The sequence below is a fragment of the Stomoxys calcitrans genome, chromosome 2 (assembly GCF_963082655.1).
Source record: "Stomoxys calcitrans chromosome 2, idStoCalc2.1, whole genome shotgun sequence".
In the NCBI taxonomy this organism is placed as follows: domain Eukaryota; kingdom Metazoa; phylum Arthropoda; class Insecta; order Diptera; family Muscidae; genus Stomoxys; species Stomoxys calcitrans.
Genome location: NC_081553.1, coordinates 97966324 through 97985811, shown reverse-complemented (window position 1 = coordinate 97985811; position 19488 = coordinate 97966324). Strand labels below are relative to the sequence as shown.

Below are 19488 nucleotides of genomic sequence, written 5' to 3'. Positions count from 1 at the left end.
TGCAAGGTACCATACCATGCATGGTCATGTAAAAAATTCTCCCCAAAGAGTTGTTGCACTGCTGCACACCGTACGGACTCGACTATAAAAAAAGGTCCCTTATCGTTGATATACTCAACTTGAATCGAAAAGCATTCATTAATGTACGAAAAGTTTTCCCCCTGCTCGGTTCCTGGGCAAATTTTTTACTCTACTCCCAAATGTCTTTCTTTTGAGCCCCATATTACTGTCTTGGCAAATATTTCGGATTTAGTGGGTATTTTGAGGGTATTTCGGGGGTGGTCACTTGGATTCATGATCTACTTTCAGAAACATTACATAAAAGTTCCATAATAGCATGATCGGTAAATAAGCTGTGTTTGAAGGTGGGATAGTCCCCAAGGTCTTTTTCCCAAATGAATGAATATAAATTTCCCGAAAATCAATAAATGTCCACCCCAAATAGCGCGGCACCCGTCCCCAACAATAGAAACCATGTTTTTTTTCTGTTAATGATAGAGTGCAAAAAATTTCGAAATAATCGCATTACCAATCTTCGAGATCTGGTATTTTTGAAATTAGAGTAATAAGAAGTGCATTTTAGGGGAGACATTTCGATTCAAATATGGATATCAAACTCGTGTCAACTTCCAAATCCCTTTACTTTGAACCCCATTTTGTCATGGTCGGTAAGAATGAACCGTTTAGAGGGTGTTTTGGAGCTGGGGAGGCCACCGGCACATTGCCCTAAAAATAGATTTCAAATGCGTTCTTTACTCCCAAATACCGATGATTTAAGCTCCATATTGCTATAGTCGGAAATAAAGTTCAGTTAAAGGGCTGATTTAGGGCGTACCCAAAAAATTGGATATCAAATTCGTTTTCTACTCTCAAATACCTTTCATTTGAGTCCCATATTGCCAGAATGGGTCAATTAATCTATTCGACGTATTTTATGGACGAAAAGAGCCACCTTAACTTGAACGCAAATTTTAATGTCATATTTTTAATCTACTCCCAAATATCTTTGACTTGAATCCTATATAGCCATGGTCGGCTGATATGACCATTTGGGGGTATTTGGGGGTGAGGCGACCTTCCATTACTTGGACCTAAATTTGTATGCCATATTTGTAATATACTGCCGGATTCTTTTCATTTGAGTCCCATATTGATAGGAACGTTGAATATTTCTGTTTAGAGGAGTTTTTGGGTTGGGTCGACCCGCTGGGTACTTGGACCCAAAATTTTATATGATTTTCATTTTCTAGTCTCCAATACCTTTCATTTGATACCCGTGTTGTGCCCATCAGTCCTCTTTTGGATTTGGTTGGCGTTTTTGGTGTAAGGGGGAGGGTCCGTCACTATAACCTATGTTTCCTTTTTTGATTCTACGAAACAAACAAACAAACCGAGTCCCATATAGTCGATAATATTGGGTTGCCCAAAAAGTAATTGCGGATTTTTTAAAAGAAAAAAATGCATTTTTAATAAAGCTTAGAATGAACTTTAATCAAATATACTTTTTTACACTTTTTTTCTAAAGAAAGCTAAAAGTAACAGCTGATAATTGACAGAAGAAAGAATGCAATTACAGAGTCACAAGCTGTGAAAAAATTTGTCAACGCCGACTATATGAAAAATTCGCAATTATTTTTTGGGCAACCCCACATTATAGTCGTTTTCAACATTTCATGTTTCCAATTTTAACTAAAATATCATAAATTTTACCAATTTGTAACTTTAGCATTTATCAAAATATTTCAATTTTGTTCGGAAATTGCCCTCAAACACTGTCATTTATCAATTAAATGTAGCAACAATGAGGCATTAACCGAAAGGTAATAATCTGCGATTCGATTGGAAATATTTTAACTATTGAAAGTCAGAACATTATGCCATGAAAAATCGCATACAAAGACGGCGGCCCTGTTATTGTCTTTAAATTTTGTAGACGACTGGGAGATTTGAACACGCTTACCATTATTTCTTCATGTGAAAGTGAATAAACCAGCAACCGCTTAGACGACACAGCCATCGCCAAGCATCATAGCAGCGGCAGTTAATTTTGGATTTCATCTGAGTGTCTGCCTGTGTGTGTGTACTCTCGCGCTAGTCAGCTATAGCACAGAATTGCCTTGGCTTGTCTTTAGCCAACAACACGTGAGTTATTTTTAGCTTGAGTTTGATTATAATACACAGAGTAGGGTTGCCAATACCACACACACATTGCCGTATGGGTGATTTCTGAAGAGTGTTTTGAGCACTTTTTTATTTAGTGCAATGGGGTGAGTGTTTTTGAAATGAGAGAAACGAATAATGAGTGGTCACACATTTAAACATCTTGGGAACATTGGTTTGACTATTAAAAGAACATTTGAAAGCTCGAAGTGCATTCATTTATTTGACGATGGGGATATACCAATCTAGCCATTCGGTTTGTAATACTTCGAAATTTTAATCTGAGGCCCCTTAAAGTACATACAAACATGCAAAAAAATTATTCGTTCGACATAAAGGAATTTTTTGGCAAGTATGCTTATTTTGTGAAAAACGTGGGACTTCGTTTACGATGAAAGTACAAGTTTTGTTTTCGATAAATTCCTGCAAGAATTTGTGGAAAACGTTGACAATAGCTTTTGTTCTTCATATATAAAGGTTGATTTTTAAAGAGCTATATAAAAGTTTTCAAAAAAAAAACACATAAAATTCAGAAAAATACATGACATCTTTATATGAATCGATAATACGGTAATTTAATGTTTGAGGGTTATTTCATGCAAATGTTGACTTGAGTGCGCCTCAAATGGTCCATCTGCCTAGTCTGTCTTTGGCATACTATTTCCAATATTTCGACCGGCATCTCACGAAGACATGTTTCAATGTGATTTTCCAATAGCTCAATTGAATCGGGCTTGTGTGTATAGACATGAGCTTTAACATAGCCCCACAAAAAATAGTCTAAAGGCGTTAAATCTGACGATCTACGCGGCCAAATGTTCCATCTGCCTAGTCTGTCTTTGGCATACTATTTCCAACATTTCGACCGGCATCTCACGAAAACCTGTTTCATTGTGGTCTTCCAATAGGTCAATTGAATCGGGCTTGTCTTTATAGACATGAGCTTTAACATAGCCCCACAAAAAATAGTCTAAAGGCGTTAAATCGCACGATCTAGGCGGTCAATTGACTGGTCCCTAAGGAGAAATAAAATGTTCACCGAACTCAGCTCTCAATAAGTCCATTGTTACTGATGTGAGGCATGTGGCACTGTCTTGTTGAAACCACATGTAATGCAAGTCAAGCTCTTGCATTTTGGGCAAGGTTAGGTTAGGTTTAAGTGGCAGTCTGCCATCAGACTCACTTAGACGTTTTCGTCCATTGTGATGCCACAGGAACAGAAGAAGGAAGATTCCTTCTAGTTCCCAATAACATGCGAATGTTCACATCCGCTAAATCGGACAGGTTCTCAAAGAAATGAGAAACTAAAGTGGAACTTCTTCTGACTGCTAGTGCGAGACACATATCCAGAAGGTGTTCTATAGTCTCTTCTTCTTCGATGTCCCTACAGCTTCTGCAAAAGTCGTTGCTGGCAACCTTCAGTCTGGTCAGTATGTTTTCTGATTAGACAGTGACCCGCCATGACGGACACAATGACTGAGACGTCTGTTCTAGCTAATGACAGCAGTATGCCTCTTCAAGTCTAGATGAGGCCACATAGTTTTGGAATACTCACAGACCCCTCTTTGTGACCATTTAACATTCGTTGCCCTTCCGGCCTGGTCCTGAAAACTTTGCTAACATGTTGCTAGAGGCATACCCAAAGATTCCAGTGTCCCTGGAGTGTGTAAGGTAGTTCCTAGACTAGCAAGCCCGTTCGCTTTAGAATTCTCTGGGATATCTCTGTGGCCCGGCAGCCAGAACAGGTGAATTTTGAACTGTTCAGCCATCTCGTTGAGAGATCTGCTACAGTCGAAGGTGGTTTTTATGTTCAGAAATATGTTCTCCAGGGATTTAATGGCTGCCTGGCTGTCTTAGAAGATATTTATGCCAGTCGTTGTAATGACTTTATATCTTAGCCATTCCACCACTTCATTAAGTGCAAGAATCCCTGCTTGATAAACACTGCAGTGGTCGTTACTTTTTCTGCATGCATTGGTAGCTCTTGAAATGCTTCTAGCTGATCTTCACCCCGAAATCGACAATTCGGCTTACTTAAGTACCCATTGAGCGAAAAATGAGCATCGTCATGGAAAATGGAACCAGCGCGCAATGAACTATTTTAGCAGAGCACGCATTTTGATAATAAAATTCAATAATCTGCAAGCGTTGTTCGTTGGTAAGATGATTCCTGGTTAAATTATAGACCAAACTAAAGATGTTTCAAGACAGTGATACAAAACACGAAACGTGAGGGAGCTGTTTAAACCAGTGTCCAAAAAGATAATAGTTAAAAAATCACCCTTTGCATATGGCAGCTATATCCAAATAAGATCCGATCTGCATCAACTTTGGGGAGGATGAGTAGGGCTTCAACATAGCTCACTGTACTTAAATTCAGCAAAATCGGCTAATAAATATGCTATTTACAAGTGAAAGGTCTTTGACCGTGAGATCGGTCCATATGGGGGCTATATCTTAAAATTGTTCGATCTTAATCATACTCGCAATGGACGCCTAACCCAGCTCACTATTTTAAATTTCAGCGAAATCGGGCAATAAATGCGGTTTTATGGGCTTGTGACCTTAAATCGGCAGATCGGGCCGAAGCAAAGCACATGCTTTGGATGGTTAGATGGTTTTTTGCCTTGCTTATGGATATATTGTTGTTGTTGTTATATGTTGGCTTGCAAAGTGTGCCTTACAACAACAAATTTGTACTTTGGATCGTTGAGATTCGAAATAAATTGTTGCAGGAAAATTAACAAATTTCGTAGTTGTTTTTGCGACCAAAGTTGTTGTTTTTCAAAATTATTTTTATCTGTGTAAAAATATGTAATAGGGTTCATCCGATATTTCAATAAGTATGCAAAATTAAAGACTAACAAGATTTCGACATAGGTACAATGAATTAAAAGTCGTACGTAACCTCGGTGGTGTAGGGTATTATATAGTAGTTGCAAAAATTTAGGTCCTATCGTACAAAAATCTTATAAGGTTCATCCGATATTCCAACAAGTATGCAAAATTAAAGTCTGACTAGATTTCCACATAGGTCCTATGTTCTAAAAGTAGTACGTAACCTCGGTGATGTAGGGTATTATAATGTCGGCTCCGTCTTTTGCCTTACCTTACTGGTTTTAAATGGCATAGTACCTCAAAAATAGCGCCAGCGTTAGAAGGGTATAACCAAAATTTGTTATGATGTTCTCGCCGGCATTCATCGTCATAGGCGGACATGCTTACCTCTACGCTACGGTGCCCTCCATGTGACTGCTTATGACTGCCTGGACATAATATGGTTCTAGTATTGATGCGAAGACGTCAAGCCTGAACATCATTACGGACAGTAAACAGACCAGCAGGGCTATAAAAACAAGTGCGATAAGATTACAAACGGTCTTAGAATGTTAGAAGCAGTTTACCGCCTTCTCTGAGAATGGCACGGTCAGCATTGTTGGGATGCCGAGCCATAGGAGAACGCAAGGACAGACGAACGCAAAGAAGGATTCAGACTGCCGTCAGTAAAGTCAGAGGACTGCCGTCAGTGAAGTCAGAGGACTGCCGTCAGTTAATGCGTAGCCTTTCGGGATGAAAGAGTCTGAATTAAGTGCGTGTCCTACGAACGCATGTAGCAGTGTGAAGACTGTCAGTAGGACGACGAAAATCCTATGATGGAATCCTTATCGTGTGAAGACTAGGCTTTTACTGACAGGAAGAAGTAGGGCGAATGTGAAGACTAGGCTTTTACTGACTGGAAGAAGTAGGGCGGATGGCTTTTGGTATCTTTACGGGTCACATACGACTAAGGAAACACTTATGCAGATTTGGTGCGACAAGTGACAGCGTCCGGTAGATAATCGAACATTGCACAGTGGGATAGAAAAAAAAATTTCAAATAATTCTGCCAGTTCTGAACGGGCAAAGTTATATTCAGGATGGGATATTCATAACTATCGGTGGATGAAATCAACAAAGTGTGTTCACAATGTAAACCCCGCATGTTGACAATATTTCCAGCATCTCAAGCTAATGATAATGACACTATTGATGCATGGTTTTGTAACTTTTTTTTATATGGGTGTATAAAACGTAGCGTAAAAAAGCGTGTCTTTATGAAGGTTTTCTGACACTGTCTAATAAAAAATTTTGGAAATCAGGCCACAAATCCGCCATTTCCAATCTGAAAAAAATATTGTAGGGCCGAGGTGACAAATTTTGCAGGCCCACCAACGGGCCCACGGGCTTTTTAGGGTTAGCACCTTGGCTATAATCAATCACAATAAATTTCGTGAAGATATCTTTATCCGTTCAAAATTGAAGACTTAGTTTAACTAATTTTTTTCCCATTCCAATGTGCGTCACCCATTCATGTGAATGAAAGACTACAAATGAATGTGACGTAGTTTCATTAGAAAATCTCAATGTATAGCATTCTTGAGCTTATAATAAATATTATAAGACAAAATTCTAAGGAAGCCTTTTCATTGATTTTGCTCTTAAGTAGCAATCAATTTGAATTTAAGTTTTCTGTAAAACTGAAATATTCATCGCGTCATAAGAAAACCCCAAACAAATCTCAGAACTCTAAAGTCCATCACGTTTTTAAAACATTTATCATACTTTTTATAAACTTTGGCTGACAACAAACAAATTGTTTCCACTTTTATTGTTTTCCATAAAAATAGTATTGACCGCAGTAGTAACCAACTAAAAATGCAAATTTAAGTTGAACACGAGTTTCTATTTAACCGGTACTTAAAGATATTACGTTTATTGGTATAAAATAAGCGTAAAATCTTTAAGTACCGCAGGAGGAGGCATAATAATTTCGAAAGCACGCTAACTTTCAATGGAGTAAATAGGCGCTTGAAATTTTGCACAAATACTTCTTATGAGTGTGAGTCAGTTGCGATTGTCAATGGACCAAATGTTTTGATATAGCTGCCATATAAACCGATCTAGGGTCTTGACTTTTTTTGGGGAATGACTTCCACCATTATGATCTAATTGAGTTCATAACCTGATATAGCCGCCATATAAACCGATCTCCCGATTAGACTTCTTGAGCTTCTAGAGAGCGCAATTCATATCTCTTATAGACGTGAGGTTTAACATAGTCCCACACAAAATAATCTAAAGGCTTTAAATCGCACGATCTAGGCGGCCTATTGACCGGTTCCGAACGTGAAATAAAGTGTTCACCGAACTCGCCTCTCAATCAGTTCATTGTTACGAGTGCTGTGTGGGATGTGACACAGTCTTGTTGAAACTACATGTCATGCTAGTCAAGCTCTTGCATTTTGGGAAAAAAAAGTAGCACTCATGATTAACAGTTACGTTACGACTGGCATCATCTTTGAAGAAGTACGGTCAAATGATGCCACCAGCCCACAAACTGTGACTTTTTCTGGATGCATTGCTAGCTCTTGCAATGCTTGTGGCTGATCTTCACTCCAAAATCGACAATTCTGCTCATTTACGTAGCCATTGAGCCAAAAATGAGCTTCGTCGTAAAATGGAAAAAGCGCGCAATGAACTTTCTTGACAGAGCACGCATTTTGATAATAAAATTCAATAATTCGCAAGCATTGTTCGTTTGTAAGACGATTCATGGTTAAATTATAGACCATACTGAAGATTTTTGCAGTGCAACAACACACGAAAAGGGCGTGAGCTGTTTAAACCAATGTTTCCAAAAAGATAATAGTTAAAAAATCACCCTTTACTAGAACCCTATTGTATTAAATTTCTACACTGAAAAAGGAGTTGGCCCAAAATTTAAAATTTTTCCTTTTTCCTAGCAATAACAAGTAAAAGCTTGCTAAGTTCAGCCAGGCCGAATCTTGGGAACTCACTACCATGGATACTTTTAAAATATGGGAGCTATATCCAGTTATCTACCGAATCGGACCGTACTTGGCGCAGTTGTTCAGAGTCATAACAGAACACTACATGCCAAACTCCAGCCAAATCGGATAAAAATATATATGTTCTTGACCGATTTAAATCGTACATGGCACAGTTGTTGTCATAACAGAACTTCATGTACAAAATTTCAGCAAAATCGGATGAAAATTGCGGATTCCAGGGGCTTCAAGAAGTCAAATCGGGAGGTCGGTTTATATGGGATCTATATCAGGTTATACACATATTTAAACCATACTTAGTACATTTGTTGGAAATCAAAATAGAACACTGTATGCAAAAAAAAAATCGGACAATAATTACGCTTCCAGGGGCTCAGGAAGTCAAATAGAGAGATGGGTTTATATGGGAGCTACATCAGATTATAGACCGATTTGGACCGTACTTGGCATAGTTGTTGAAAGTCAAACCAAAATACAACATGCCAAATTTCAGCCAAATCGGATAAAAATTGAGGCTTCCTTGGGGCTCAAAGTAGTCAAATCAGATGATCGGTTTATTTGAAAGCTATATCAGTTTATAGACCCATTTGGACTGTACTTAGCTCCGTTGTTGGGATTCATATCAGAACACCATGTACAAATTTTCAGCCAAATCGAATGAAAATTGAGGCTTCCACGAGCTCCAGAAGTCAAATCGGGAGATCGGTTTATATGGGAGCTATATCAGTTTAGAGACCGATTTGGACCGTACTTGGCTCCACTTTTGGGAGTCATAACAGAGTACTATGTGCCAAATTTCAGCCAAATCGGATAAAAATTGAGGCTTCCAGGAGCTCAAGAAGTCAAATCGGGTAATCGGTGTACATGGGAGCTATATCAGTTTATAGACCGATTTGGGCCGTACTTGGTTTCATTTATGAGAGTCATAACAGAATACTACGTGCAAAATTTCAGCCAAGTCGGATAAAAATTGAGGCTTCCAGTGGCTTAAGAAGTCAAATCGGGAGATCGTTTTATATGGAAGCTATATCTGGTTCTTGACCGATGTGAACCGTACTTCGCACAGTTGTTGGAAGTCATAACAGAACACTGTGTGCTAAATTGCAACTAAATCGGATGAAAATTGAGGCTTCCAGGGGTCAAGAAGTCAAATCCGGAGATTGGTTTATATGGGAGCTATATTCAACTCTGAACCGATATGGCCCATTTGCAATCCCCAATGACCTACTTCAATATAAAGTGTCTGTGCAAAACTTCACACAGCTAGCTCTGCGCGTTCGACCGCTATCGTGATTTCGACAGACGGACGGACATGGCTATCGAATCAGAATTTCGAGACGATCAAGAATATATATACTTTACGAGGTCCTAGATCAATATTTCGAGGTTTTACAAACGGCATGATTAGCAGCTATATCGAAATATATTCCGATTTGGATCAAATTCTAATAAGTACAAGTCATTGTTCAATTGTGTATAACAAAATATTGGTCTTTCTAGTAGCTATGTCTAAAAATAAACCGCTCTGAACCATATACGACACGGATGTCGAAAAGCCTAACATAAGTCACTGTGTCAAATTTCAGTGAAATCGGATTATAAATGCGCCTTTTATGGGGCTAAGACTTTAAATCGAGATATCGGTCTATATGGCAGCTGTATCTAAATCTGGACCGATTTGCGTCAAGTTGCAGACAAATTTCGAATAGCATAACACAACTCAATGTCCCAAATTTAGGAGATATCGGACAATAAATGCGCCATTTATGGGCCCATAACCTTAAATCGAGATATCGGTGTATATGGCAGCTATATCCAAATCTGGACCGATTTGAGCCAAGTTGCAGAAAAATTTTGAAGAGCCTTACACAACTCACTGTTCCAAATTTTGGCGACATCGGATAATAAATGCGCCTTTTATGGGTCCAAAACCTTAAATCGAGATATCGGTCTATATGGCAGCTATATCCAAATCTGGACCGATCTGAACCAAATTGAAGATGGATGTTGGAGGGCCTAACACAACTCACTGTCCCAAATATAGGCGAAATCGGACAATAAATACGCTTTTTATGGACCCAAAACCTTAAATCGAGATATCGGTCTATATGGCAGCTATATCCAAATCTGGACCGATTTGAGCCAAGTTGCAGAAAAATTTCGAAGGGCCTAACACAACCCACTGTCCCAAATTTCGACGAAATCGGACAATAAATGCGACTTTTATGGGCCCAAAACTTTAAATCGAGAGATCGGTCTATATGGCAGCTATATCCAAATCGGGACCGATCTAACCCAATTTGAAGAAGAAAGTCGAAGGGCCTAACACAACTCACTGTCCCAAATTTCGTCAAAATCGGACAATAAATGCGCCTTTTATGGGTCTAAGACCCTAAATCGGCGGATCGGTCTATATGGCAGCTATATCCAAATCTGAACCGATCTAGGTAAAATTGCAGAAGGATGTCTAGTGGCTTAACACAACTTACTGTCCCAAATTTCAGCAAAATCGGATAATAAATGTGGCTTTTATGGGCCTAAGACCCTAAATCGGCGGATCGGTCTATACGGGGGGCTATATCAAGATATAGTCTTATATAGCGCATCTTCAAACTTAACCTGCTTATGGACTAAAAAGGAATCTGTGCAAAGTTTCAGCTCAATATCTCTGTTTTTAAAGACTGTAGAGTGATTTCAATAGACAGACGGACAGACGGATGGTACGTACGGACATGGCTAGATCGTCTTAGATTTTTACCCTGATCAAGAATATATATATACTTCATAGGATCGGAAATGGATATTTCGATGTGTTGCAAACGGAATGACAAAATGAATATACCTCCATCTTTCAGTGGTGGGTATAAAAATAAAAATTTCTACGCTCTCCTATCCTCTATTTGTAAGGCTATTTTGCGTCATTAACTACAGTTCACTGTTGCCTTGAGCCAAGGTCAATTTGCTAACTTTCGACGACTTTTTACTCTCTCTTTTAAGATTTTTGTCTTTAACAACAAGACGCAGAGTTAGGGATTTATTAACCTTCCATTTAAAATAAAAAATCCTTAATATGAAGGAAATCATTGTTCACCAAAGTGTATGTTTCCATAGAAGGTTGGAAAATGTATCATCTTTATATTGAGTTTGCTTCTCTTTGGCCCGAATTTTTAAAATTATGACAAAAAATTTTTCAATTTAAAGTAATCTGGCATGGATTTTTCCAAATTTTATTTGAACAACAGATTTTGGTAGAATTAAATTTAATTTTAAAATCAATGACTTAATAAACCACCTTCGTACTAAATGACTTCATTTTATGCATGTTTAAACGCTCATGGTAATTATTTCAGTAATATAATTAATAAAAACCAACCAACAATTAATTCAAAAATCAGCGTCATTGATTTCTAGAGGTATGGTGAACTTTGTTCTTAGGGTGAACCGAACGTAGTATGATTTGCTAGTGAATCATATAGCAAAGTATTACTAAATGCAAACTTGCTTAGCACAAAGAATTTTAGAATTTCGAATTTTATTGAATACCTGGACAACAAATCTTATAATAACAGTACAGGGTGAATTATGCCATGAATTATCCGTATCAACTTGTTAACATATGTGTATAATTAAATTTAAATTATTTGATTAATAATAAAAATTATAATTTTAAAAACAAACAAGTAAAAGCGTGCTTAGTTCGGCCGGGCCGAATCTTTATACCCTCCACCATTGTTCACATTCGTCGAGTTATTTTCCCGGTGTCTCTTTTCAAGTTAAAGTTTTTGACACGTATTTTAAAGGTGATGGAAGAAGCCGTTGTTCAAAATTTCATCCAAATCATATAATAATTGCGCCCTATAGAGCCTCAAGAAGACAAGATACCAGATCGGTTAATATGACAGCAGGTTATGAACCGATTTCACCCATACTTGGCACAGTTGTTGGAAATCATGAGGTGTTTCCTCATGCAAAACTTCAGCCAAATGGGATAAAAATTGCGCCCTCTAGAAACTCAAGAAGTCAAGATTCAAGATCGGTTTATATGGCAGCTATATCAGGTTATGAACCGATTTCACCCATACTTGGCACAGTAGTTGGAAATCATAACAAAACACCTCATGCAAAACTTCAGCCAAATCAGATAGAAATTGCGCCCTCTAGAAGCTCAAGAAGTCAAGATACTAGATCGGTTTATATGACAGCTATATCAGGTTATGAACCGATTTCACCCATACTTGGGACAGTTGTTGGAAATCATAACAAAACACCTCATGCAAAACTTCAGCCAAATCGGATAAAAATTGCGCTCTCTAGAAGCTCAAGAAGTCAAGATTCAAGATCGGTTTATATGGCAGCTACATATATCAGGTTCTGGACCGATTTAAATCATACTTTGCACAGTTGTTAAAAGTCATAACGAAACACTTCATTCAAAATTTCACCCAAATCAGATAGGAATTGCGCTCTCTAGAGGCTCTAGAGGCTCAAGAAGTCAAGACCCCAGATCGGTTCATATGACAGCTATATCAGGTTATTAACCAATTTTAACCATACATAGCACAGTTCTTGGAAATCATTACAAAACACATCATGCAAGGGTCTGGGACGAATATTTCGAGGAGTTACAAACAGAATGACGAAATAAGTATACCCCCATCCGATGGGAGAGCATTTTTCTTTTTCCTTTTATCGGCTCAATACCCTATATCGGGAGATAGGTCTATATGGCAGCTATATCCACCTATGGTCCGGTCTGGACGATATTCAACAAAAAGTTTTATAGGGGTACCAGAACTCGCTGTGCTAAATTTCATCGAAATCGGATGAAAAATGCTCCTTTTATAGGCTTATTACACTATATCGGTAAATCGGTTTATATGGCAGCAATATCCAAATATGGTCTGATCTGGACAATATTTGACAGGAATGGGCAGGGGCTACCAGAACACAATGTGCCAAATTTCTTCGAATTCGGGTGATAAATGAATCTTTTACGGCCTCAATACCCTATATCGGAAGATCGGGCGGGCGGTCTATAGGGCAGCTATATCCAAATATAATCCGATATGAACCACACTTCACAGAAATGGGTACAGGGTCTACCAGAACTCACTGTGCCCAATTTTATCCGCATACGATCCGTCCTTGCGAAAAAAGAATTCTCTCGGTAGTGCATGGTCCGATCAACTGGCCAATCGATTACAAACCGGTGCGCGTTTCTAGAAAATCTTGTATTTCTGACAAATCAGAAGACTGATTTCCGAAGAACACACACCATGGATGAATCGATAGAACAGCGCCGCACAACCCAAATTTCGACAATATTCAAGGGAAACAATAGAGTTGGATACCTTACCATCTCCAATCAACACCATCGCCCGCCTCTGGACACGGTCAAGCAGCTCCAAGAATGCTTTTGGAGCTCCGGCCCATATATGAGAGGTATATTCCATCTTCGGCCTTATGTATGTAGTGTAGATATTAAGAAGTCCAGCGGGAGTGAAATATTTAAGAAAGCCCAAGCACTTTAATGCTTCTTTCGACACTTCGAATACAGGTTTTGACCAACGGACATCACATTGAATCTTCATGCCCAGAACATCAAGAGCCTCTGACAGCTTGATATCTACACAGTCGATAGATATTAACGATTGTAAAGAGTCAGTGAATTGTTTGTGGGACAACAAACAGCACTGCGTTTTGCGTGCCAGCAAATCCTGGCAGAGTGTTATGTCCATAATCCGCTTCCTGTCTTCAATCTCTCGAAGACTCGGCCTATGGTCGAATGAGTGCGAATGACAGAGGATGCTGTCATCCGCGAACGACTAGATCGGATTCGAAGTCAAAGCCAGTAGACCGTCAATGAAAATAAGAAAAAGAGGGGGAGAAAGGACAGAGCCTTGTGGTACTCCTGCGGTCAATTAATATTCGTCAGATGAGAACCCATCTACAACAACTCTTATAGTGCGATCTCTGAGAAAACTCGATATACATCGAGCGAAGTTATTACAGATACCAAAAGTGACAAGTTTTGAAAGAAGTGCACCGAGCCAGACCCTATCAAATGCCTTGGAGATATCCAGAGCCATCTTCCAACGCGCCTGGAAAACACTCGCAAGGTAAGCAAGGTTGAAAAGATTGCGTAAAGGACGAGCGAGCGTCGAAGAACACTTGAATAAAACAACTGACGATATGCCATCTGGGCCCGGGGATTTATTTACGCCGAGATCTGTAAGAACCCTTTTTACTCCACGTGTTCGAAAATTATGAGAACCCATCTATAACAAGTCTTAGAGTGCGATCTCTGAGAAAACTCGATATACATCAAGCGAAGTTATTACCGACACCAAAAGTGACAAGCTTTGAAAGAAGTGCACCGTGCCAGACCCTATCAGATGCCTTGGAGATATCCAGAGCCATGACCTTACTCTCACCGAACTGCCATCAAGACACCCGTGGAGCGATTTATGCGGAATCCATATTGTTGGTCGCTAAGAAGACCATTGGACTATAAATATCTCGCCCTGGGATTTATTGTATATACATCGAGATCTGTAAGAACCATTTTGACTCCACGTGGTCGAAAATATACCTGAGGCATTGAACTTGATACGTCTTCAATAACAGGGAGTGGTCGATCGCTTTCCGGCAAGGAAGAATTTCCCGCAAGCAAGTCAGCCAGCAGGTTGGCCTTATCAACCGGGTCAGTGAATATCTGGTCGTCTTTAATGAGAGTAGGGATAGCCGATGAGTTGCCATTCAGTTGTTTCACAAACGACCAAAAGCTTTTACTTCCCCGTGGAGAAGCAAGAACTTTGGCACGAAGACGTTGTTCGTTCAGAAGCTTTTCGCGTCTAAGTACTCTGGCACACGAAGTTCTTGTCTGTTTGCGCAGCAATTCATTACTGGCGTTTTTATTTGAACGCCAATTTCCGAATACCTTCTCTTTCAATCTGGCGGCATTCCTGCACGCCTGGTTAAACCAACTGTTGTCCTTCGATATAACCGAAATTATTTTGGTTGGAATAAGATTCCAATAATTCCAATTAAGATTACCTTCTCTATCATTTCAGCTGCACCATCTACGTCACAATCAAGAAGCAAAGCTTCCAATTGAAATTTCGGAAGAAATCATAGAGCTCAGCCCAACGAGCTTTTTCGAACATAAATATTGCCCGCTTTGGAATTGTATATAAAGCGCAACGAAGAGTAGAATACAAAAAAGATGTTGAAATAATGCAATGATCGGAATTTCCAAGAGGTGCAAGTACATTAACTTTGTAATTTTCAGGATGCGAAGTTAAGAAAAGATCAAAAGTATTCATCTGTTGCCCTTGGAAACACGGAATTTGTGTCAGTTTATTCACAAGTTGCGTAAATTTATTCTGCGCGGCAAAGAGCTCGACGTATTGGAGTCGTGTGGCCCGAATGCGAAAGCCAAAAGGAGCTATGGACATTAAAATCCCCAGCGACAACGATTTCACTGTCCGGAAAATCCTCCAAAATTCCTTTTATTGAATCGGAAAGTGCGTCGAAGCCATTAATGGAAGCCTTCCTTTACGTGTTTGGACTTCTATATAAAAATCCGAAATGTATAATGTGTGTTCCAATCCTGAATTTGACCCATAGGGAGCCAAATTCTGGATCATATGAGTCCAATTGTTGCCGTCTTTGAAACACTCCATCGTTAAGGCTATATATAACTAAAATCCGATTTTATGAGATCGGAAGGTCAGGTTTTTATATACAAAGAATACGAAATAATCAAAAATTGTTTGGAAAACGTTTTTATGCCCAAGATATCTGCAAAATTATAAATACCCAAGCGTTGGTAGAAACCCATCTCTAATCATATTCGCAGTGGACCATACGACACATTGTACAATAAATCGTATATAATCGATGTTTTTGTTTAGTACTCATCCGACGACTTTAACACAGAGATATCAAGTCTCCTTGGTAAAGTCATAACGAGAGGGAGAGCAAGAGAGTTTCAACCAAATTAATTGTCTCCCAAATGTTCATTAAGAAGATCATTATCATCATAGATGTATATGTATATGACCGATGTGGAAGATGAAAGAGTTTAAATGGGGAGAAGACATAAAGAGAGAAAACACACCACACAACTGCTGAATAATATTGAAATGTTAAAACAGCGATTGGCAAAATATATGCTCAGTACGATTCTTAAATTTACGAAGACCATAACGTCGAAACGGAGAACGCGCGCGCGCTTCGTATCTATTTACTCACTTGGGCGTCTTGTCAGACGTCAAGCTAACTGTGGATCAGCGGGATCTCTTGTGTGGGGTGGGTAGACAAACAATCAAACAAAAAAAAAAAAGGGGGAAAAAAATTAAAATAAATATAAACGCGAGTGCATAAGAAGTCAATATAAAAATAAACATACTTATATACCTACATACATAAATACATATCTATCGTTATCTCTGTTGTATCTATATGTATGTGCAAATCAGTGTTAATGAATGCGAGAAACCAGCCATGTCATAAAGAATAAAATTATAATATCCAATACAATTCTTTAATTTATTTAGAGAGGTATCGAATTAATAATTGCCAGTGTATTTGTTTTGTTGTTCAAATTGCATTCTATGCTAATGCGCTTCAATAAATCCAATAGTATTAAAAAAACAATATCGACAAGGAGGAAAATTAAAATCACAAATACCTATAACAAAAATAATTAGTTTTCTATCTCTTCGTTATTTACAGAGTAAAGAACACCTAACAACAACAACAACAACAACAACAGCAGAGAAAAACGTGCTTTCATAATTACTATCTAAATACTTTAATTGAGCCCGGTGTGTGTGTGCGTGTGTTTGTGTATGTTTTGTTTGTTTTGCTCTGCATTCAAATACAAAACGACAGTTTCCAGACACATTCGTGCTTAACCATTTGTTTACATTTTGCTGATGGTGTTTTGAAGGTAAGTCAGCTAATAATGATGATAATGATTATGTAGATGATGAAGCAGAAGAAGAATTAAAGTGCTTAAAATGTATTGAACATATGGCTCCATGTTGTTGTTGTTGTTGGCTATACAAAAACGTGTGTGTGTATAAGATATATGATAGTATAAACAAATCGCCCGCTTTTATTGAAACGGTTGAGACACGGCTAAACTTGATATACCTACAGCTGTGTTCAAAATAATAGAAGTGCTGCCTCCTCATATTTTCATATATGTTTGTAGGTGTATAAACTTTCGAATTATGGCTGATCCTATGTTCGTTTTTCACCGTTGAAAATTCATGTTTTTCGTGATTACATTTTTGAAACACTTCACAGATAACAATGATTAAATAACAATTTTGTTAAAATTTTAACATAAGTAATAAACATTGACTGGCCACTTCTGCATCAAAGTTTGGATGAAATACCTTGGGAAGAGATTTCTTTATGGAAGGTGTCGACTAACAAGTTTCCTTCCTAAATCATAACTAGAGAGCGGATATATATAAGCACTTTTTGCTTTTGGACCGATATTGACCAGAATTTGTATTTAGGCATTATTTGGTGTAAGAAAACGAATTTTGACGTCATATCTGATATATGCAAAAAATATGCGTCTACGTTTAGAACCTTGTATGATTTAATGGTTTGCGTTCTAAGTACTTTTTTGGGTATAAATGTCCCATTTTCCTCCAATTGTATCCTAAGAACCTACTAGGTCCAAATTTGTACCGGTCTCCCGATTTAGGGTCTTAGGCCTATAAAAGCCACATGTATTATCCCATTTGGCACAACGAATTGTGTTGAGATCCCAGATAGCTGTGGCGAATATGGTTTAGATCGATCTATATCTGGATCCCCTTATAGGATTTTCGCCGTCCTACCGAACGTTTCGCTGTTCCACAGGGTTGCATGAGCATTCGTCGCCCACGCCGTCCTTAACTTGGACTGCGTCGACTTCGGCTTCGGGTTAACTAAGTTTATTGATTGCAGTCCTCTGGCCTTCACCGCCAAATCGTCTGCTCTTTCATTCCGCCTTACTCCGTTATGGCCCGGCGCCCAAACGATGCGGATTTTGCCATCCTCAGGGAAGGCGTTAATCTCCTTCTTACACTGCAAGGCTATTCGTGACCTACGGTCCTGGTTGTTATTGTCCTTATGGCAATTTTACTGTCCGTAAAGATGTTCACACTCGACGTCCTTGCGTTAACACCTCACCACCTCACAATTCCGTGATCGCCCGGATCTCCATCTGTAGGACCGTATTATGGTCAGGCAGTCTAAAACAGATCTTAGTCCCTGAGTTATCAATAACCACTCTGTCCCCAAGCTTTTATCCATCCGTGAAACATGATCTTCCAGATGGCAATACTAGGGTTCCGTCAATCCTCTGACATGAGTGCCTCTCACTCCACCTCAAGGTTCATCCCAGGTACCCGATCGGAAACCTCTTCCCTTCCTTCCAGGTTTCCTATCGTCGCCTCGATTATGAGCTGCTTCCATCCTCAATCTATTGCCCCATCGCCTTAAATCTCATAGCCTCATGTCAATAGGTCAGATATCTAGAATAGTCTCCAGCGCCCTAGTGGGCGTGGTCCTCATTGCTATGCCTATGCCATCACAACATTTTATCTGAACCTGTTGTATGATCCTTATATTGCACTTGCACCACCAAACTACTGTGGCATAAGTAAGTATTGGTCTAATCAAGCCTCTGTAGAGCCAGTGAACTATCCTTGGATTCAGGCCCCATTTCGAACTTACGGTCCAATTACATAGTGCCCAAAATCCATGAGCCTTCTCAGTACGCTTCTGAATGTGACACTTCAAATTCAGTTTCCTGTCCAACATTACACTTAAGTGATATTTACTTCACTTTCATTGGCTATGATAGAACATTTGTTCCACAAGCCTAGCGTTCCAAGCGCGTCGATCTAATGCGCTCATTCTAAAATATCTGACACCAAGTTTCGAGGTGTCTCCCACCACTTGATCTTTCTTTCGGGCTTTTGGTCTTCCCGGTTTGCGTGTTCCACCGTGTTTGCCTTCAAAAGACTTCTTTGCTGAGGCTTCTTCATTCATTCTGACAACATGTAGTAGCCAAGGAGCAGCCATTGTATTTTGATACGTGTTACTATGCTATCGTCGCACAGTGGGCCAAATGGCAAAAAAATTGGAAATAAGTCTACAACTTTTTATCTGTTTTTATCTGGATTTTAGCCATACAAAATGTTCTAGACATTTGTAGAGGAGGACATAGGCTTTCAGAAAAGTGCTGTTGTTGGTCCATATCTTTAATACAGGGTGAGCTACAGGGTGTCAAAGTTGACCACTTTTGACTTCTCCAAGCTTCTGGGGGCCATAACTTTTGATCTACTCAACCGATTTACATGATTTAGGACTCTAGAGAAAGAGCTTGACAAGATCTAAAAAACTTATGCATAAAGTACCATGCCATCGTGTACTGTTAAGGAGTTATGAATTGTTTAATTTTAAA

At 38.9% G+C, this 19488-nt stretch overlaps 2 protein-coding genes across 4 annotated transcripts in view; one reads left to right on the top strand and one right to left on the bottom strand.

Annotated features, from left to right (window-relative positions):
* Window positions 1-19488, bottom strand: part of LOC106084993 (putative uncharacterized protein DDB_G0288537) — a 298030-nt gene that overhangs the window by 18116 nt on the left and 260426 nt on the right. The window lies entirely within an intron of this gene.
* Window positions 16177-19488, top strand: part of LOC106084998 (uncharacterized) — a 221585-nt gene continuing 218273 nt past the window's right edge. The window contains exons 1-2 of one of the 3 annotated variants that reach the window (XM_059362131.1): window positions 16177-16322; window positions 16749-16965. The gene's annotated coding sequence lies outside the window, so the exon portion shown is untranslated. Of the gene's footprint in view, window positions 16323-16380; window positions 16575-16748; window positions 16966-19488 lie in introns of those variants that run through there. The other 2 variants (XM_059362133.1, XM_059362134.1) reach the window with 2 other exon arrangements.